A 13,151-nucleotide genomic window follows, 5' to 3' on the forward strand; every position below is an offset into this window, starting at 1 on the left:
TTTTTTTTTTTTTGAGACAGAGTTTTGCTCTTTTTGCCCAGGCTGGAGTGCAACGGCAAGATCTTGGCCCACTGCAGCCTCTGCCTCCGGGGTTCAAGCAATTCTCCTGCCTCAGCCTCCTAAGTAGTTGGGATTACAGGCATGTGCCACCATGCCCAGCTAATTTTGAATTTTGTATTTTTAGTAGAGACGGAATTTCTCCACGTTGGTTGGGCTGGTCTCAAATGGTCAACCTCAGGTGATACGCCTGCCTTGGCCTCCCAAAGTGCTGGGATTACAGGCGTGAGCCACCATGCCTGGCCAATTCTTGAATTTTCAAAAGATAACATACATGGGCAAATAATGATATCAAGCCATAAGGCCTCCAGTTACATACAAACTGCATCTAGCATAATAGGATCAAATCACGAAACAAATGGTTCACCCAAAATTGATTGCCACACTCATAAAATGAGATCTATTTAAAAACTGGAGACTGAAGAAATGCCCATTGAATACCTCCCCATGGTTTCCACAGGTACTAGGGAAAGAGAGTGCAATGGGAATCTATCCTGACATTAGGTCAGTGGCTGTGACGACTTTCATAGGAACTGCACAATTTACTTCTGCTTTTTCTAAAATTTACTCTTGAATTTAATAGTGATAAAGAATGTAGAGTGCATCAGCAAATTGAGACACTAGCAAGTAAGTGTAGAAAATAAATGACAATGAAATTTTTGGAGGAAACATTTATATGGGTGTTTGGTCCTCCTGTTTTGACCAGTATAACATTGTCGAATTTATGGAGTACCTACAACATTCCAAGTGTTTTTTATTACTCTGCAAGGTAGGCATTGTGGCTACTGCACAGATGAATTGGAAGGTTCAGAAAAGTAAAATCATTTGCTTAAACTTGCAGTCAGTAAGGGTCTGAGCTTTGATTTGAAAGTGATCTTGTGAAGTTTGCTTTAAAAATATCCATATATAGGAATAAGTACATGAGAGCAAATCTGCTTTTCTCAGGATTACATTCCATAGGATTATCCACTTCATTCGTATTACAATAAGTAGTCTTGCCTATAGTCCTCAAAGAAAAAGAGTAGAAAAATGATAGAAGTCTAAATATTTAAATTAACCAAAATATTTGATTTTGTTATGACTTTTGACCTCTTATCAAAAATGGAACAAGCAAAGTTTAAACATGGCTTCAGCCACTTTTCTCTCACTGTCTTTTCATCTGATGATCAAATGGGAATGAGCAGGAGATTAAGGGCTCATATTATGAACAGAGTGAGTTATTCAACTTCATAAGACACAAATCTGACAGAATCATTATCCCAGAGCTCAATGACAACAAAGTCCTAAGAAGATCCACAGTATATTCTCCAGTTTCTTCTTTATGAGTTCACCATCATCTCCACATTTGACATTCAATGAGATCACACACGGTGTGGTTCTCAAGGCCTTCCCATTCTGTTCAACAAGCATTATGAGAGCTCAGCGGCAGAGGACCACGGTGCCTTCAAAAGAGTAGACCAAATAGGGCGAAGGTAGCTTTGTCACTAGGCATTCTTTAATGACATGCTACAAATTTCTAAGAAGAATTCTAATAATTCAAAACAGGCGACATCAATTTTTTCACATTAATTTAAATGATTCTATTCATAATGAATTCAGAAATCATTACAATTAAATGTAGTATGATTTAAAGGAACTGAAAATTGGATTATTCTAACTAACCTTTAAAATGCCTTTACAGATGCTAAAAAAGATTGTTTAATTTCTTTTTGGTTTTATTTCTCATGAACAAGTATGCTGAGTTACAATAGCTGCATTTTCCACTTCATAACGAGCAAGGAATGCCACTTCATAGCATAAAAAGGGAATAATGAAGGCATAGTGAGAAGTCCCAGGACATCCTACTCAAAAGCTAATCCACCAGCTACTATTAAGGAAAGAGTCAATGTTTAATGGGTAACTCAGGATTCAATAGTACTTTTTCCGTTCAGTAGTAGTGGGTGGAAAGTTCCAATGAAGAAATTACCAGGGTTACATTATGCCGTAACATTTTGTTCTTCTAAAGAGTCTGTTTTAAAAGCATACTCATATTCCAGGGCTCATTGGTCATGGAATTTCAGATTGGTTTGCTGTTTTCTCTTGATGCCTGAAATACAGGTAATACTTTGCGTTTTTAAAATGCATTTCATTCCTATGTTCTGAGAGGAAGCATTGTATCAGAATCTTTTGTGCACTTAGCTAATGATCCATAGTAAGATCTCATTATCAATCAGGTTTGTCAGTATTGAACTTCATAGACAACTGATGGTAATCTTTGCTATGAAAAGTATAATACTGAGCTTAGTCACTTCTAACCCATGATAATAGAAGAGGTCGCTAGTTCCAGCCCTCAAATAAGGAAGTTAGATCCTAGAAATCTTGAGAAGGTACAAAAGTTGTCTAATACAGCCCATCCATCACTGTTGTCTAATTGGAAATTTCTTCGTGGCCTCATGGGAGTTTGTATTTCAGACCCTCCATAAGTGTCATAGATCAAGTCACTACTTACTAGTTGCTCCCATTGTTAAGTCATTGTGTTTATCCCCACTTTATTGTCTGTATGTCAAGCCAGAACCAGAGCAGCTTCTGAGGACTTCTGGGATTAGGATGTAGCTTACAAGGATGGGGCCTACAGTAAAGTGGGGATAAAGATACTTCTTCATATGGATGACTTCAGCCATCACTCAGTTTCTGCCACTGCCGCAAGCTCAAATTCTACCACATAGAGAAAATTTGTCCTAAAGATCAAGAAAACATATCATTGATTCCAATGAGACGTCCTTACTCTTTTAACATTTTGGAAACCTTGTTTGAAGAGGCCATCATACGTGGATACATCCACTTAATGGAAAGAGAAGAACAAACTAAAAATAATTAGAAATGTAGGACTGACATAAATTCAGAGGGATCTTGAACACGGTACTGCTTCATCAGTCAGTACAGAGATAGAGCTGTTAGCATCAGCTTATTAATTGCTGAAAGGAAAGCTGATAGGTTCTTCTTTTATTTTAAAACTTTGAAACCACATCATCATATGAACCTGGGACATTTTAAGATGAATTTGGCTGTCTTATAGCATAAGGAAATAATTGAGTTTGATCTGTAGACCTCATTACTAGGAGAAGGCCACAAGGGGATCCACACATTTTTTAGGAAGCAGGAATATTGAAAGGAGATTTCAACCATCAGAGGTTGACGTCATAGAGCCTGTAACCTCCGTTTTCCATTCCTTGTTGGTGGAGCCTGACTAGTGACAGTCACTGGTCCTCACCAGTTAGAAGATGATGGGAAGTCATGTAAGAAGTAAATTCAATAATGCTTCCAGAAAGTTCAGTTCTGTTTGTCTCCACACATCCTAGAAGGGACTGCCACCCACTCCAGTTGTGGGAATTAAAGGCACAGTGTGTATGAGCTGCCCCCAGCTCTGGTCTGGCAGAAGACAAGCTAATTAGAAGAGAGCTAAGTCCATTTAGAGATGTGGAAAAGTTATCCTGGTATTTCTGGCATGCCCAGGGCTATTAATCTCTTGCCTTTGAAAAGCACTCATGCATTTCCATTTTACACTCACCCTTTTACGGCTGTACCTTAAGAATGTTGATCTACCTTGATCTATTGCTGTCATCCATCAACAGAATAGTAGCAACACACTCACCCGGCTATTGCTCTAAAACCCGCAGATGTCAAGCCCTGAGAGTGGGGGCTCTGGCTATGCTTCTAATGTAGACAGCACCTGTTTATAAGGCATCATGTAAAAGCTATTACCACATTCAGAGACCACAATCTTCATAGAAACATTTTTAGGAGCCTCAAAGCAGGTTGTCTATAAGTGAAAAAAGAAAGTGTGCTCATCAACTTGCATGACAAATGAAAGGCATGTGGCTTTAAAATCAGGGGAGAATGTTTTCAACAACAGCAATAACCAGATTGCTTAGTAAAGATAGCAGGCAGTCATAAGACACTATGAAATCAATTCGCTGGGAACACACAGAGGGCAGCCAGAAAGGAGACTCTGGTCCAGTCTTTTAAGGCACTTCCTCCCTTTCTACCCACATGAACAGTATTTTACACACTTGATGCTGATTTGTTTTGCTAAGGGTTTCAAGCTCTAAATTATTGCACTGTTTCTCCTAACCTGTATCCTTGCTTAAATCAGTGGAAATGTAATTGATGCAAAATGGCTTATTCTATTCAAAAGCATGTATTCATCTGAAATTGCTTTGGACCAGAAAATATTGTGAGGACAGACTGCCCCAATTTTATTCTTCATGTTCAGGGAACAAGTCATTTGAAGGTTCAGGGGGTGGGGGTTTCTAAGTAATAAAATATCAACACATTGAGGAAAGCTAATTAAACAAAATATGGCTAAAAATCTTTCACTATTAGGGCTATAATTTGAGAGATGATCTTCAAAAGGCATCTGATAATGCTTATTAGATTTTAAAATGTACCACTGATATTCTCACAAAATTTGATAATGGGAAAAATATTAATATGTTACAATGCCAGCATAAACAAATATATGGAATAGAAGCAGCCTGGAGAGAATGCACTTGCCTTGGAGAAATGTGTTTTTGATCTTGGTCAGTAAAGACATGAAACTCAGGAATATGAGGCCATGACACTTCCCTGATGTTGATAGTAAAAAGGTGGTTAACATTAAAGAAACCATGAAGAAGAATCCAAATATATCAAAAGTCATAGGAGCACTGAGGGGTTTTTAACTTTTAAGTCCAGGGGTGCATTGCAGGTTTGGTACATGGGGGTCTGTTATGCAGATTATTTCATCACCCAGGTATTAAGCCCAGTACCCATTAGCTCCTTTTCCGGACCCTCTCCACCCCTCCTCCCCTTTACTCGTCGATAGGCCCTGGTGTGTGTTGTTTCCCTCTATGTGTCTGTGTGTTCTCATCATTTAGCTCCCAGTTATAAGTGAGAACAGGAGCACTGAATTTTAACATGCAACAGGTTTGTTTAGATGGTGAAGAAAATCGCTCCTCAAAGGGTAACAGCCAATGGGTTCAGCATTGTTATCCTCGGAAATGGGCTAGGATTGAAGTTCTCCAAGAAACCTCAGGCTAAAACACCATCCCTCAACCAGATCTCTCAGCCAGCAGCTCCATCGCCAGATAACATTCTTCTCAAGCATATTCAGGAAGCACATGTGGAGGTTGTGACCCCTACTGAAGAGGAAATGACATCTGAGCTGGCAGGTCCCTGAGCCCCTGATCTATGCTGGCCCATAAGGAACAAGAGAAGTAGGAAAAGGGGAATTATTAACCCACAGTATGAGTCACCAAATAATGATAATGCAAAGAATCTTAAAAACCCTTCCTGTGGTTGAAATAACTGGGCAGGTCAAGAACAAGCTGTCAGTACTTATTCTTCCCTCCTCCTTCTGAGTTCTTAGTCACTGCCTGAAACCTCTGACAAATCTCTCCTCGCTCTAAATGCAGATAATGAAATCTGGTGTTTAGAGCCCATGAAAGCCCCTTTTTCTATTTCGTATTTTTGGAAAAAATAATGAACATATTTCAATAGAATCCATGACAAATACAAGCCCATAATAATGTCTCAGGGACACATTGCTAAGGGATTAAATGTAGCTTAATTTATAACATAAAACATACCATCCCTGTAAAGCGGAGAATTTTCAAAGAAAAGCAACCCAATCCCATCACTACTTTCCTTCCCTGCATAGAACTTGTTTTCCTTTTCCCCAAGTGCCTTCTTTAGGTTTTTCTTTCCCATACATTGCTTTTTGTAAGGCTGGACATCAAGTAATACAACTTGCTCTTTCTTTTGAATTAAGACAAAGTCTAATCCTCATTTTGATCATTGTATTCGAGTAACAGCATTGCTTCTTTTGACTTCGATGTTGAGGAGAACTGAAGATGCAGATCACATACACGTGAAGAGTGCCTGCAGGAGTCCCACCTTCCCCCATCCCTGATGCAGCAATAACCAGCCCTTCTGGGTAGAACCCCCAGAGAGCACCAACGTGTGGCTCATTTGAGGCCTGGGCTTAGCAATGTTCACTGTTCGAGAGATTATGTGAATAACAAGTTGAATCCATGTTGTTTTCACAGGGACTAGAGTCCGTTGGACAATCTGCAGCTTTGTGGAAGCAGCACACTCTTGTCATTCAGCCAACGCCATCATCTCACAAAGAATTAAAAAAGATAAAAATAAGCAGATGGCCCCATCTATGATGTCATTTATCTTTACAAGAGACGTATAAATCTAGGTTTGAGAAAAAATTAAAGGGCAGCTCTGACTCATACCAAAAGATCATCCACTGCCCACAGGACGGACTTTCATTCCCCCAGAGTAACCGTGATAAATAGTCAAAGATCTCACTGTTTGGGGTAAGCGCACATCTGTGAGACGATGGTCTGAGCTGGGCAGATCTAACCTGTAATCAGGCTACACACTGAAATAGGGACCTGGTTCATGGTATTAAAAAATCAGATCCCAGAAAACAACATACCATTTTTTTTGCATTACTAGATGAATGAATGAATGATGGATTATTTGACCTAAGTTAGCAAGACGATCAATGCAAAAGTGCTGTGTAAATTGTTCTAAGAACTAGATTATAGCTTATACTTATTGTTATCATGGTAATTTTGTAGAATGTTTCATTACACTTTCATTCCAAAAGTTACCAAGAACACACTAGACTTGGATCTACCAAGAACACACTAGACTTGGATCTTCCTTAAGCAGAATGGTGATTTAAGATTAACCACCCTTTTCTATTCCACCACACCTTTCTCCATGTCAGTGTGTTAGAATTCCCTTTTATCATTTTCTCTCAATCTCGTCTTCTCATATTGTCAAAAGGACCATACGAAACGACCTCATAAACTCATTTAGGCTTAGGTGTCACCAAATAAATGTGTGAACCCTCCTGGTAAGTACGGCTGAGAAGGGATTAGAAAAACTAAATGATGTTAAGGATCAATAAGGAGGGGTCCTTAGAAGGGTAAAAAATGAGAGGTGGCTGTTCCAGCATCTCGGAAATACATACATACATATGTGTGTGTGTGTGTGTGTGTGTGTGTGTAGGTTTGTAGCTCTGTGACACATGTATACATATATATACACATATATGTATATACACATATATGTATATACACATATATGTATATACACATATATATCTATGGTTGGTTCTTCCTGACTTTCCTTAATATTCTTAGATAAACTGGTTTATTGATTTGTTGGTCTGCTTAGTGGAAGCTGCAGTATCTTTAGGTTTTTGGTGATCCAAGTTCTCAAAAACATAAGCCGATAAAGCAGATAATGGTCATTCCAAAGAATTATACTACGTGACAACAAAAATAGACCATAACTACTAATAACTATCACTACGGCCATTTACTGGGTAGTTACCATGTAATGAGGCTGAAGTGATTTACATATAGGTGCCCCCTGCCTTGCTACGTGGCAACACAACAAAACAGGAGTCCTATCCCTCACTTCACAGATGAGAAACTGGGCCCTGGAGGCTCAGTAAAAGAGTGAAGGCTAATACATGGTTTACAGGTAACTTACTAGAAAGGGCTTCACCCTTTTATTCCACTTCCTAGTCTATAAAACAGATGAATATTTCACCTTGAAAACATTAGGTAGAGAACTTGGTTTCCCTTAGCATAAGTTTTCAACCTATATGTAATTTACTGGGGTGTGTAGCTCCCAGGCACTCAGGACAGAAAGCGAGGACCTCGGGTTTTAGGTTGTGGGTGCTATTGCATGCTGCGGAGAGCTGCATGTAACCATGAGTAAATGCAGACTTAGCAACACCTGTTAGAACCTGGGTGCGGTGGTATCTTTCAACTTGACGTCAGTGGCACTTTAAATGATTTCAAACAGAAGGGCTCCAGCTGGTCCCAGAGCTGCAGGGTGCCCTTATTAGGATATGCATCATATAAATATAGATGTGTACATAACACAAATATAGATCCCCCTTACAGTACACTCTGTGCTTGTATTGTTTGCACAGTCATAAAGAGCCTGCTCATTTTCGGAAAGACTGTTTTCCCCCAGGAAATGCAACTTTTTTTTTTTTTTTTTTTTTTGCTGTTTCAATTACAATTGGAAAGGAAAACATTTGAAATGAAAAGTTAAAAATAAAACCATCATTTCAAGGGAACAATGAAATGTAAGCTCAATGCACAGTAGCGTTCTGGTTTTTTTTAAATCTTAACCAAATGGTTTAAAAATTAATAATGTTAAACATTTGATGAAATAGGAAAGTAAAATGACATGAGAAACAAACCCAAGTACATTAACTGTCATCTGTTTACCTGTCCTAGAGCTAACATGGAAGGCCGAGTACGTCTGGCAGGAGGCCATGCGATTGCTTACCACAAATAAACCCTGAACTTCTTGAATATCAACCACCCAAATCCAGAACCAACTTACTGTTGCTTTGGCCCAATTCCACGAAACAACTCATTTCCTTGGGACTCCGTTAGGAAAAATTAAACTTGCCTCTTTATTTTTTTAACGCTTTTTATTTTTAGACTACAAAAGTAGTATCTGTTCAATGCAGAAACCTTGGAAAACTCATAAAAACACAAAGATATTCATAAAATCATCTGATACTCATAATTCCACTGCCCACTGTTGTAATCACCATTCACATTTTGGTATGTTTCTTTCTAGCTACTTTTCTATGTTTCTTTACATATGTCAATTTTTCCTTCCCTGACTGGCATTTTGCCATGCATGCTGCATGGAGCCTACCTCTTACTTGGTAGGTAATACATTATAATGTTTTGCCAAGTTTGAAATATCCTTCTATGGCCTGATGTTTATCAATCAAATAGTATTCCAATGCATGAATTCTATTATATGGATTATTACAATGTCTCTGAACCAAATGCTTAATTTTGGAGTCTTCCAGTTATTTTGCCATTTTATCTGTCTACACACACACATGTAAATACATAGATGTGTATTATATATTATATACCTCATATAATGTATATAAAATTTGCATGCAATCTTTAATAACTGTTGTCAAAGATACCATAAATTACTTACCTTACATCTATTTTTCTTTTCTTCCTTGTTAATATGACTCTGATTTTGTTCAGTGTGGAAATATCCCAGGCTAAATTATTTCAACTCTTACATCACAAAGTCTGGTCAATACAGTGTAAGGAGAAAATACTGAGTGGTGCTTCCGGGATGGCCCTTTGGAGAGCAGCAGATGTGACTGACCTGTTCCTGTGGTCTTCCATGTTTGTGTTGACCATTCCTTTTGTCTCACCTGGGACACGGATACAATGGGCACAGGCAGGCAGCCATCTTAGGACCAAGACCTGAAAACCATCGGTTAGGGAGGGCGTGGCAGGAAGTGGGAAGGAGACTGGATCCCAACACCATCACAGGGCCATTATGCTAGCCCTGGACTACTTACTTCTAAGTCTCATGTTATGTGACCAAAAAATAAGGGGATACAGTCAATAATTTAATTGTACATTTTCAAATAACTAAAAGAGTATAATTGGATTGTTTATAACACAAAGGATAAGTGATTGAGAGGACATATACCCAGTTCTCCATGATGTAATGACTGTACCAAAATATCTCACATAAATATATACACCTACTACTACTCACAAAAATTGATAAATAGACTTCTATTTGATGGAAACCATTTGTTTTTTAGTTTCTGTTATTCAATACAGAACATCATACTACTTTTTTTTTTTTTTTTTTTGAATTGGCAGGATCTTATTCTGTTGCCCAGGCTGTAGTGCAGTGGTGTGATCACAGATCACTGCAGCCTCGACCTCCTGGGCTCAAGCAATTCTCTTGCCTCAGCCTCTTGAGTAGCTGGGACTAGAGGCATTTACCACCACGCCCAGCTAGAACATAATACTATCTAACAGAGTTGCCTCAGTATAAGATCTTAGAAATGAAATTGTGGGTCTCGGGGTATACATATTTTAAAGACATAATATTGTGATTATTAATTTGCTTCCCGGAAAGTTTATATAAATATGAGCTCTGACCAGTTGTGTGCAAGAGTGCTAATCAGCCACAACCAGTGAGTATAACCCAACCCAACTCCACAGGGGCGAATACACTGCATCGCTGTTTTCATTCCCCGTTCTTTGCTTACCGGTAATTTCAAGCAGGCTTTGGTTTCAAGTGTTTTGTTGGCCTATTTTTCCCTTCTGTGAATTTGTCGTTTATATATTCTATTTGCTGCTTCTTTTAAGTTTAAAAATTGTTAGAAGAAATCACGAAGACAATTGCTGGGTTTGAACTGATGCTTGCAGCTTCTGCAGACGTTCGTCTTGAGTGAAAGCATCAGGTGAGAGCTCTGAGCGCAGGTGAGCAAAGGAAGCTCCTAAGCCAGGGGAGCTCTCCCAGCTGGTGCTGCACGTGTGCTCCAGAGGGAAGGCTCTCGATGCCTCCCGTGCTGCTTGGGACCCTCCTTCAGGGAAGTGAGGATGTTTCCCCCAGGATTCAGAGACCAGAAGCAGGATGACCACACCTTTTTCCTCTCATTCCTGAGGTTCCCAGTGCATCCGCCTCCTCACATTCCTATGCGTTTGCCTCATCTAGTCCATGACTGGCACCTTTTTTCCTACAGAAAAACTGAAACAGCCATGCAGCTCTCCCCGTTCCCATCTCAGGTTGGGGAAGCTTAATTAGCCAGTGTCAGTAAATGTGCTTTGAGATCCTTAGAAGATGAGTTGAGTGGTCACTCCCCAAGACCTCGGCATCGGTATCACCAAGGTGGCTTTGCAGTAAATGTTAGGGGAATTATGGAGGGCCATTTGTGTTATGCAGAGGAAGACAAAATGTCCATTACATAACTGAACACGACTGAGACGATCCAATTACCTTGTTTCTCTTGCTTTTTTCAATAGTGCAAAGGAATGGTGATTAGGCAAGGATCCTAAACAGGAGAAACCCAAGTCCGTTCTGAGGTGCGCTGTGTGTGGAGGCTGCTGGGCAGCCCCAGCCATGCGGTAGTGTACAACAGACCTTCAACACCACCAGCTTATAATAATCACCCGTCCTCTCTGTGCCCAGCCTGGAACCACAGCCGCAGCAAGCCCAGCCGTGAGCTTTCAGTGTCTTACCCACATGGGAGAAGCCTGTGTGTCTTGGATGGGCGTCTCTCTCCCCTACTTCCTGGCCAGGCTTTTACCCTCCGGTGGACGAATCACTAAGCACGCCCATCCTCAGACTCAGCAGCAGCCTCTGCCCCACTGTCCAGTTCTATTTCTGCAGTATCTCACCATCCTCATCGGAGACAGCCCTCAAAGAACTTACAAGCAGAACACCACACCAATTCCTAGTGCAGAGAGGGAGGGCCACCTGGAGCGCCTCATTTTTCATTGATCCACCAAGCCCTCCTCCTCCTCCTTCCAATTCAGCTAATTACCCGCCTCCAAGAAGCCTTCGGAAGGGAAGTCAGCATAATGCCTGTCCTTCTAGAATCCTTATTTGATTTCCTCAGACTGCACTGAGGAATCTTTACACATCGACCCCTCACATCACTCCAGGCTCCTGCCAGTGATAATTTCCATCTCCTCCTTCACTCAGGCTCAGTATCTCCCAATCATCATTGATTCTTCCTTCATCCTTGTTCTCAACTTCTACTTCTGGAATCACAAAAATACCGACTTTAAGATTTGAAGGGCCCATAAGGATGTCTAAGGGCTTAGCTCCATACCCTAATGTTATAGATTAGAAAACCCAAGCCTAGGGAGTGGAAGGGGCTTGTCCACAGGCTCACCGCAGTAGGGGAGAGGAGTTGTCACTAGAAACACTTTTCAAGAAGGAAAGTTTGTCAACTGCTTGTCCAGGGCTCTTTCCATTGTATCATCCTTGCTTCTCAAATGACACGATGCTGACACCGTTATTCTAACTCTATTCCCAAAATGTCCTCAATCCCAAAATGTCCTATTGGTTGATACCAATTCTTTAAAAAATCTGACCTTGAGTGTGTCACCTGCAGTAGATACTGGACCAGGATAGAATTTAAGCTGTCATTGTGGGTCCTCTTCTATTTGCTCACAATTTACATCCCACTCTGTTGACCCAGTCACATGAATACACTCATCCCACAATCTCCCCCTACATCACTTTCCTTGCATCTGGGATGCTGCCCGGCTCTCCTGTCCACCCTCATCTCCCCTGTCCCTAAGCACTCACCCAAAGCTTTGCTCTGAAAGCTTCACAAAGCAACCTCCGCGGTGCATGGTGGCTCATGCCTGTAATCCCAGCACTTTGGGAGGCCAAGGTGGGTGGGTCAGGAGTTCGAGACCAGTCTGACCAACATAGTGAAACCTCATCTCTACTGAAAATACAAAATTAGCCGGGTGTGGTGGTGCGTGTCTGTAATCCCAGCTAATTGGGAGGTTGAAGCAGGAGAATAGCTTGAACCTGTGAGGTAGAGGTTGCAGTGAGTGGAGATCGTGCCATTGCACTCCAGCCTGGGCAACAAGAACAAAACCCTATCTCAGAAAAAAAATTAATAATAAAGAAGCAACCTCTTCTTCCTTTACTGTCCTTTATTTTCATTTTTTATCTTTATGGGTACGTAGTAAGTGTATACATTAATGGGGTACATGGGATATTTAGATACAGGCATACAATGAGTAATTATCACATCAGGGTATATGAGGTATCCATCCCCTCATGCATTTATCATTTCTTTGTGTTACCAACATTCCAATTAGGCTCTTTTAGTTATTTCAAAATGTATAATAAATTATCGTTGGCTGTAGTCACCTTGCTATGCTTTCAGATGCTAGATCTCATTCATTCTATTTTTGTGCCCATTAACCATCTCTACTCTCCACCCACCCTCCCCACAACTACCCTCCCAGCCTCTGGTAGCCATCCCTGTACCCTCCATCTCTATGAGTTCAATTGTTTTAATGTTTAGCTTTTACAAATGAGTGAGAACATGTGATGTGTGTCTTTCTGTGCCTGGTTTATTTCACTTAACACGATGTCTTCTATTTCCTTCCCAGGTTGTCGCCAATGACAGGCTCTCATTCTTTTTTATGGCTGAATAGTACTCCACTGTGTATATATACCACATTTTCTCTATCCATTTGTCTGCTGGTGGACAC

The sequence above is a fragment of the Papio anubis genome, chromosome 15 (assembly GCF_008728515.1).
Source record: "Papio anubis isolate 15944 chromosome 15, Panubis1.0, whole genome shotgun sequence".
Taxonomy (NCBI): domain Eukaryota; kingdom Metazoa; phylum Chordata; class Mammalia; order Primates; family Cercopithecidae; genus Papio; species Papio anubis.